The sequence below is a fragment of the Gymnodraco acuticeps genome, unplaced genomic scaffold, assembly GCF_902827175.1.
Source record: "Gymnodraco acuticeps unplaced genomic scaffold, fGymAcu1.1, whole genome shotgun sequence".
In the NCBI taxonomy this organism is placed as follows: domain Eukaryota; kingdom Metazoa; phylum Chordata; class Actinopteri; order Perciformes; family Bathydraconidae; genus Gymnodraco; species Gymnodraco acuticeps.
In genome coordinates this window covers 2,210,335-2,220,461 of record NW_022992351.1, presented here as the reverse complement: position 1 = coordinate 2,220,461, position 10,127 = coordinate 2,210,335, and the positions used below count along the sequence as shown (strand labels likewise).

Below are 10,127 nucleotides of genomic sequence, written 5' to 3'. Positions count from 1 at the left end.
CAATTAAAGTGTTTTGGGAGAAGTTCATCAATTTCCTGATATGACAAAGTGAGACTTGGGACGTTGTTGCCATAGCCTTTTGTTTTGGCAGTGAATCAAAGTTCAGACTTGTGCCTGCTTAACAAAGCACAGTGTGGGGCTGAACCGCACAGAGGGAGAGGTGAAGTTTCTCCTCTGACCCATACAGGCAGGGGTGCGCCCACCCACCTTGGAGGAGTCTTTTCTGAGGTGCATATGATACAAGTCTTAATACTTTACTATAATATGGCACATTGTTCAAAGTTACCATTAGTGTGTGTGTGCGGTGTGTGTGTGTGTGTGTGTGTGTGTGTGTGTGTGTGTGTGTGTGTGTGTGTGTGTGTGTGTGTGTGTGGTGAAGGGGATGATCTTTTGTTACAACAGAACTTTTACTCTTTGATTATGTCTACAGCTTGAGGAAACCGGACTGGCAGCTGAATTCATGTGAAACTTGATATAGAAACCGCTTGTAGTTCAATGCCATTCTTTCCCAGACATAATCTGATGAATAGCTCCTGTGCGTGCGTGCTACAGTTAACAGTGCCCATCTGTCATGATAGTTAGTTTCACTTCAGTGAATTGTTGTTGGCTAGCCATCTAACTTTAATTCTCTTAACCCAACATTTTTTTAAGGCAGGTTATAAGTGTTTAAATTATAAAAAAATGTTGGGCAACAACCAATGCTGTAATGATTAAACAAATAAATACAAACCAGTTGTCTTTCCTTGGCATACAAAATCGGGACAGGAATAATTTCTAATCCTTAGAGAACAACATTTCTGAAGCTGACTTAGATCACTTACAGGTCCTTGAGTATACAGTCATAAATCTGCACACAAATATTAAGCTGAAGGGTGCAGTAACATGAGAGATTAGCCACCGACAGACACATATATACACAAACCAATGCACAATCTCCCTTCAGGCATACCTTTTCACCAGACAAGATTCCATCAACCAAACCAACACAGACTCCCAGGAATTATACTTCAAGTATAGTATTATTGTGATCTTGTGTATGTACTGTTTGAGAAACATGTTTGTAATTCAAATCCAAAATGATAGAAACTCAAACACAAGACGAAGTGTATATCATTTTACTGACAAAGAGTCAAAGAGAAAGTGACAGACAGTGAATACAGAGGGTGAGTGAAAACAAGAGTGGAAAATAGAGAGAGAGATTAGGAAAAAAATCAAATATTCAACAAAATAAACCTATTGCTCCCATATTTGGTCAAGATTAGATTTCTATGGTCATACTTGACAAATTAAATTGAACACTGTTTTCATTCATTTCAGATTTATGATAATTTGAGCCTCTACTGTATTTCCAGATTGTATGGATCATTAATTGCAACATATAACTTGATTCTCATTGTATTAGTGCTTGACAGATGCATTTTGCTACTGTTTTAAAGATCAGGGAAATCAAATCAATTGCAGATGAGCCTGCTCTACGATGGCCCTGAAGTGCAAGTCAAAACAGCATTTCAGGAAACACGACAGCATTTCACAAAACGCCACAGCATTGCACAAAACACTACAGAATTTTAGAAAACGCTACAGCATTTCACAAAATATCACAGCATTTCAGAAAACACCCCCTCTCCAGCGCGTCTTGAGCGATTAGAGCGATGCGAAAATTCGGGGCTAATATCCAGGGACGTGCACACATAGATATATATAAACACTAGATCAGGGCTTCTCAAACTCCGGACCAAGTTCCGGATCCGGACCGAACTGCAAATCAATCCGGACCGAACCCTGTGTCCCATTATAAAAAAAAGAATTAAAAAAAAGAATTAAAAAAAAAAAGTAAATTAAAGTGGACCTATTATGCTATATTGGACAAATATATTGTAGGGCCATACCTATACAAAACATGTCTGTGAAGTTCTTTTTTTCAAAATACCAAACAGTTCACCCATTGTAGCCATACTGCTCAAACCCCTCTTTTGCAGCCCTGTTAGAGAAACGCAGATGTTGGGTCCTTAGCTTGAAAAAAAAAAAGGGAGGCGGAGCTAATGCCTGATCAGAATTCTACCGGAGATAAAGTTAAATTCTGCTGTGATAAAACGCCATCCTGTTTAAACCACATCAAAGATTATTTCTGAAATAGTATGGAGCTCAAATGCTTTTTCTCTTGCGGTTTATCACACGGTGAGTTCCTTTTTTAATTTCCTGCTTTTTAAACACATGTGCTCTTCAGTACAGGTTAGCTCTGAGTGTTAGCGAGGCTTGCTAATGTAAAAAAAGACGAGATTACGTCCAAAACACGTCAGGCATTGTTTCTGATAGCAATTTTCTGTGGGTCCGCTGCCGATTTGACGTCAGATCGGCAGCAAATCTGTATCCGCTCGTTGTACCCGTTTTTAAAAGATTTGTTCCCCTCTTTTATCGTTTTAACAAGTGGGATTTATTTATCTCTACTTTTTTTAAACGACGGGTATTCACCTTCATTCCCTTAAAGAGAATATTCATTTGGAATAATGCTATATTTCCAGGGACTGTGATGCTCCTTTCTTTTTCGCATGGGTTGTTAATTGAGTAGATGTGTTTTTGTACTTCTGGTTACGGACGGACCAGTGGGGCATGGACTACATCCTGCTTCGCCCTTAACCCAATAGCGATAGCCTTAGAGGGCGAAGCCTTATACGAAATAGAACTGGGGTTACGTACTGTAACCCAGCTTCTATGAGTATAGGCGCAGCCCTCTAAGGTTCGGGCCCCACTGGCTCCGCGAATAGCTGAAGAAAAGCTGTTTGTGTGGGAGCAGTTGGACGGGCCTACTTCCTATTTATACGGAAGTAAGGCCGGAGGTGGGGCCCACGTCATAGGTGGGCGTGGATTAAGTCTGTCAGTGCTGCACACTAGCGATAGCCTTAGAGGGCTGCGCCTATACTCATAGAAGCTGGGTTACAGTACGTAACCCCAGTTTTTGCGATCAGAATCAGAATACCTTTAGACCCCGCACAAAACAACACAGACTATAACACCTCTTGTTGATAAATAACAACTATGTGCAATATTTGCAATATGTGCAATATATATATGCCGTTAAAAACTGTGCAATATATACCTGGCTGCTAAATCCGCAGAACTGTTACAGGGTGTGTATTATGTAAAATGTGTAACTTTATAAAAATATAATTTCTTTTTTTAATCTTTAATACTTTTTTTATGCATGCTTTAGGTAACATTAAGCTGTCTTTGGCTCTTCTCTGCTGTAACAATGTAAATGTATCCCCTGTGGGACGTCTAGGGGCTGTGCTGGTTCTATAGTCTGACCGCTGCAGGAAGGAAGGACCTGCGGTATCTCTCCGTGAGACAGCGGGGGATGGCGTCAGGTACACTAGAACAACCTGCTGGCTCGTTGAGGATACGTAATTTCACATTCTAGCACAGTTTATTGCTCTTATACCTTGATATTTGCCAACTACGATGCTCAACAGCTCGCTTAACGGAACTTTGACGCTGATATCAGTTTTATTTACCACCAATCACGGGAGTATTGTGTATAGAAAGTATTGAGGTATATTTCTCGCGCTACCTAACATCCATGAAGGCAACATGACAGAGGGAGGCCTGTCACTCAGGAAGCCAAACTACTCTTTGCTAAGCCCCGCCCCCCTCAAGCAACATCAGGGCCAAAAGTCTGAAAGCGAAAAAAAAGATCTGAAAGCGGAAAAAAAGATCTGAAAGCAAAAAAAAAGATCTGAAAGCGAAAAACGATCTGAAGGTGAAAAGCAATGTGAAACCTGAAAAAAAAAATTTGAAAAAAAAAAAATTGTTTTGAATCTGAAAACGAAAAATCTGCAACTGAAAAAAACAAGGATTCAAATATCAAAATATGTATAAAAGTGAAATCTGAAATAAATATTTTATTCAAAAAAATTGCTGAACTGAATCAAAATAATATTCAACCTGAAAAATTATTTAAAATACTTATTTTTATTTTGAATACATCATTGTATTTTTCAAAGTTCAGGATAAAAACTTGAACTTTCAAATACATTTTATTTTTTTGAATGATCAAAACTTATGACCCTGAAATAGCTCCATAAAGTTTACCTTGACTTTCTAATGCTTCTAATGCCATTTTTGCAGAGGTTCAAGGCATTGGCTACAGACAAACAGTGCCATTTCTCCCACTAGTTCAAGCCATCATACTGTATGTATATTGAATATGTGTGTGTAGGTGTGTATACAGGGGCCCCCAAATAAAGTAGATTAATCCAATCCAACTTTATTTATATAGCACTTTAAAACCTCCAGACCAAAGTGCTGTACAGAGAGATACATCAAATATAAAATCAAACAGCTCAGCTCACAAAACATAAAATAAATAAATAAATTTAAAAATAAAAGATACTAAAAAAAGATTAAGAAGGTCCACAGCAACGACAACATGAAACACCCTTTAATTTACTGCAACAACATGTTGGGAAACCCCCTCAAGGGGGCCCCATGCATAGCGCGCTAAATTGATCCGGACCATTGACCTTGTATAAAATTCACAAGTGGACCTTTAACAAAAAAGTCTGAGTACCCCTGCACTAGATGATTCACCCGCGCTGCTGGCCAATGGAGACCGACGTTGCCACATGGCGGCCATCTTGCCACAGGCAGCTCGCTCATTCATAACATTAAGTCTATGGTGCACTATTTAAATAACCGTAGATTGCTCAATTTTCAACCAATTTTCAAACGGTTTGGTTTGTTATAAACATCAAAGATGTAGTTATGATACTGCATACTTATAATTATAATCATGAACTTTTAATCATGAACTTTTTCAACATGTCTTGTTGTCTCCTGTATCATAGCCATGTTAATAACGTTTATAATAAACCAAACCGTTTGTAAATCAGTCAACATTTCAGCGAGTTAAGAGTATTTTTGTGCAGATCACTCACCTTACAACAGCTGTAGCAGTAGTTGTTGACTGTGGCAAGATGGCCACCGGTGAGCTACGCTGGCGACTCCCCCTTGAGCCGTTTATATATCTATGCGTGGACAGGTACGGGCTAATGTTGCCCGGGCAACGGCCCGTTTGGCCTTTTTGGCTGACCTGCCCCTCTGGAGAGAGAGCGAGAATTTCTTTTTCTTTTTTCTGTTGTGGCCGAATCAACATGATAAGCCCACAATTATTGTAGCGTCTGGCTGCGGGAAACACACTTTGTCAGCGCTGTCATCTGCCGGTGCGTTAAGACCACCTCGGTGTCGGATTTTGGAAACTTGATTTTGAGTTGTCTCATGGCAGTTAGGGTATAAGGGACAAACCAGGGGACTTTACTTCCTCTTGATACGTCGGTTTTTTACAAAAAAACACCTAAATATAACTTACTTGTTATTTTGCTTCTGTCTTTCTGTGTCTTTTCATCTGTAAACTCCCTCAATGGGGCCGCTCGCTCTCTTTTCTTGATCGCCCTCTCATGGGTGAACAGTTCAATGTCCCACTTCATTGTAGGATTTCTGCCATGTCTCTACCACTTTAGTTTGACCATCTCTGTTATTAAGTTATGGAATACTTAATAAATAAGTAATAAGATACCTTACCGTTACTGCGCTCATAAAGAATGATAAGAATACAAATAATGCATATTGAACTGGTTTAATTAATTAGTGAGTTTATTTAAGGTAATTAGTTAGAAGCCCTATTTTATCAGTATGTCTGGACTGCACATGGTCAAACTACATTAGAACAGAATTGTCCCCATTTTGTCTTTAATAGTTACTAACATTAGATATTTTAATGAGATATGGACCGCAAAACAAAAAATGTCCCTGGTTTTCATTTTTAAAATCAAGTCACCGAATGCAAGTAGTCGCCTTAGCTTATTTTGTTATGAGATGTGAATTACTGTTCAATTTAGTTGATGTAATAATCGTTTGGTTTCTTTTACATTAAAAACAAGTTACAATTTTCAAAAGGTCTTGTGTTTTTTTTCGGGGGGAGGCACTTTTTCCAGTTTAGAGCAATAGCCCCTCCAAATGTCTGTGTACGTCCCTGCTAATATTTATGTAAATACTATGGTGGACTACAACAAAATGAACATATTTTACCGTGATTTAATTGTAATACACGTTTCAAAATGATGCCGAAGTAACAACATACTGATACCAGTTTAGTAAAAACCATGAATTAATGCTGTGACAAGTCTGCAGACAAGACGGCAGGCAAAATAATCTTTTAAAATGTAATCTGAAATCGATCAGGATAAACTAACCTGTAGCTGCAGACATAAATAAAGCAGCGACTGTATTCACCATGACATAGACAGTCTGTGGTGTGTTCATGTTTAACTTGTGTCCAGTTTCTGAACAGATATGAGGAGCTGTGAGCTCTGTGTGCTAACAGCTAACGGCTGATGTTTCGGGACATGTTGCGCTGTCGGGTGCTGACCAATCATGAACCGTCATTTCTTGACTGGCAGCAAAAACTACCAATCACAGCGTTCTCCCTAAAGGAATACCCTTTCCGTATAAGTTTAAATGCTGTGGTGTTTTCTGAAATAATGTGACGTTTTGTGAAATGCTGTGGTGTTTTATCAAATGTTGTAGTGTTTCCTGAAATGCTGTAGTGTTTTGTGAAATACTGTGGTGTTTTCTGAAATGCTGTGGTGTTTTGTGAAATACTGTAGTGGAGAGTTAGAGATTGATTGATTGATTGATTGAAAAGTTTATTAACAGCTTGTATATTGGGTACAGTACAGTACAGCTCATACAGAGATAACTCAGTGTTGGCACTAGTTTTGTGTCTATCACTAGGTTCACCCAGGTGTGTCGGTCAGAACACCACTTCAGGCCAAAGGTCCAGAATAGAGGAAATGAGGAGCTACGATGAGGTTTGACTTATTTACTTATTTAGGCAGACATACAGATATTTGTCTGTGTGTGTGAGTGTGGTTTTCCTACAAGGGAAATAAACAAAATACAATCAATATAAGATAACTTATGTAAGTGCAGCCTTTACATGTTCATAATTTAACTGTAATGTGTATTTTCTAAGTGTACTAATTATTATTGTTGTAATGTTTCATGCGTGCAATATTTAGTCTTTTATTTTGAAGTCCAAGCTCACGTCTCGTTATGCTGTTCTCGCGTGAGTTAACGGCCCCTACACACGGCGGCATGCGTTGCCGCTGTCTCACGGCCCGTCCACACAGCGGCGTGCGTTGAAGCTTCCAACGCTTCTGCCTATTCACTTTGAATGGGGTGACGTCACTTTTAGCCGAACTGCATCGTGGGAAGCGACGCGGAGCGTTGCTGGCGTGGCTCGCTGCAAAAGTTGAGCAATGTTCAACTTTTGACGCCTCGGCAGAAGCGTCAACCAATCGAATCATATGCCAGTACAAGCTCTAGCCAATCAAACCGCTGCTTGTGTGTCAGGGGCGGGAGATTCATGTGATTGGTTGTTGGTCGAGTGTCAGACACGCCCACCGACGAGCGTCAACGCACGCCGCTGTGTGGACGGGCCGTCACTACCCGATCTGCAGCTCTGCCCGATCTGCTGTGCGCATGTGCGAGATGGTCCGCCATCTAGGACAACGCCGGACGGCAAACCAAGTAGGACAAAATTGACATCTAGACCGTCGAACCATTCGCAAGTTTTTACATGTGACAAAATATGCATTGCGCATTCGCGAGTTTTTACATGTGACAAACGGTGATTTGCATTGCATCTGACAGAATGAAGACTTTTGCATCTGACAGAATGAAGACTTTTGTGTTTTATTATTTGGGGTTAAGACAGAGCCTATCATACTGAATACATATTAGGGCAAATCTCTGTTATCAGTCCTTTTCTTCAGACTATTATTGCTAAATTTGAAAGAGTCCTTACCAGCTTTGGAATTGTGGTAAATACACAATTCCATATATATATATATATATATAGCACCTTCTGCCATATCGTCACCCTTTGCAGTGATTGACTTGAACACTGAGAATGTTTTTATGAACTTCAGACATTTTCATATACAAATGTGATCATACACCAACACACATTTTAGAGATATACATTTTTCACACACAACCATTTACTAAATTAAACCATATCCCATCATAATACGAGCAAATAAGAAGGCACAGCAATACATATATTGTGTGTGTGTGTGGGTGGGGGGGGTGTTAAGATCCAGGTCCAATGGGGGCAGAGGGGAGAGGTGGGAGAGAGTTCAGCATCCTACAGGAAATGTCATTTGCATGTAATATTATTTATTCATATGGAATTATATAACACAATAAATTATATATATATATATATATCAAATGCTTCAGGACCATTTAAAATGTATATAACATGCTTCAGAACAAATTACAACCATAACTTACCCAGTTAGTAATGTCAGTTGTAATAGTTGACCAGTAGTAGCCAGCAATGACTCTGTTTCTGGTGCCTCTCAAACCATTGTGGTTGCCTGTTCCAGCGTTATCGTGGCACTCTGTGAGGGCAGACAGCTTTTCCTCCTCGGACAAGATTACCAAAACGCATGTACTGCTGGTTGGAACCAATATAGAACAACCGGCCATCTACAAAAAAAAGAGCTTAGTAACTTAAACATTTTTATTTAACTATTAGGTGAAATTCACAATAACAAGGCACATTCACTTCAATGTTCATCACATCAATTCACAAAATTTGAGGGCATTTTGAACAGAAACACAAACATAAAAAAGGGGTCATTCAGGAATACAATTATTATATTATAAATAATAATAAAATAATAAATAATATTATAATATTGAATTAAATATTTTTTTGTATAGTATTATTTCATTTAGAAAGGCAATACAAATACAATAGAATACAAATACAATACAAAACTTGGGACAGAGCTAAGTAACTGATCAGTTAGTCACAACACAAAATAACAGGAGAATGAGAATTAATTACCTTTTACTGTAAAGTTCGATGATGCACGGCGCATTTGATCTCGCTCATTTTTAGAGAGGTCTGTGTGAAATTCACTTTCAGACATGTATTCTCTCAAATTGTTGTAAAACACTAAAGTCTTCATTCTGTCAGATGCAATGCAAATCACCGTTTGTCACATGTAAAAACTCTGCAAATCACCGTTTGTCACATGTAAAAACTTGCGAATGCGCAATGCATATTTTGTCACATGTAAAAACTTGCGAATGGTTCAGACGGTCTAGATGTCAATTTTGTCCTACTTGGTTTGCCGTCCGGCGTTGTCCAATATGGCGGACCATCTCGCACATGCGCACAGCAGATCGGGCAGAGTTGCAGATCGGGTAGTGACAGCCGCTTCAACGCTTCTGCCCATTCACTTTGAATGGGGTGACGTCAGGATACGCCGAACTGCATTGTGGGAGCAAAGCGTAGCTTCTCTCGCGGTGCTCGCTGCAAAAGTAGAGCAATGTTCTACTTTTGCCGCCTCGATGGAGGCGTCAGCCAATCAAATCCCGCGTATGCAAATCGGCCGCCAGACCGCAGTTATTTCCCATATGTCAAAAAATGGAGGAGAAAATTATCGTGGCGGTAGGGAATCACCCGGTACTATATGACCAGTCCCTCTTTACATACAGGGATACAAACCGGAGGAGCCAGGCATGGGGGGAGGTGGCAGAGACAGTGGGTGAAACTGGTAGGTTTTCGCCTGTTTGGGGAGTTTATATCTAGTGTACTTCGTTTGAATGGACAACGCACGCCGGAATCCGGTTAGTTTCAAGCACCAAAAAATTGTCCGGCCAGAGCAAAAGCACCACATACGTCACGCTTACGTCGAGGCGGGGGCAGGGGCAGAGACAGATCAACTCCTGAACAACAACAAAAAGCCCGCGTTTTATCCAGTTTGTACACAACGATGGAGAAACTTAACAAGAGTTTCAGAGTTTCTGCCAGACTGTATATATAAAGGTTTCTGCTCATGGTGAAGCAACGTGTCTGCGTGTTAAGGTGGAGCCTGAGCGTTCACATTGATCACCTCTCATTATAACTCATTATAAATCTATAAAACTATAAATATTAAACTTTACTTCACGTGTTCATTTGAGAACAGCTGTTACATACCTGGGTGAAGGTTACAGTTCATTTAAATGAAAGATACAACATTACTCCACACTCATGGTTCAGTCCACCT

General features: G+C 39.7%; 1 long non-coding RNA gene across 1 annotated transcript; it reads right to left on the bottom strand.

Annotated features, from left to right (window-relative positions):
- Positions 1–7,770: 7,770 nt before the first annotated feature.
- On the bottom strand, positions 7,771–9,171 carry LOC117541981. Its single transcript, XR_004568361.1, has 3 exons — positions 8,918–9,171; positions 8,356–8,553; positions 7,771–8,206 (listed from the first exon to the last, which is right to left on the bottom strand). It is a non-coding gene; the product is annotated as an uncharacterized LOC117541981 (long non-coding RNA).
- Between the last annotated feature and the right edge of the window lie 956 nt (positions 9,172–10,127).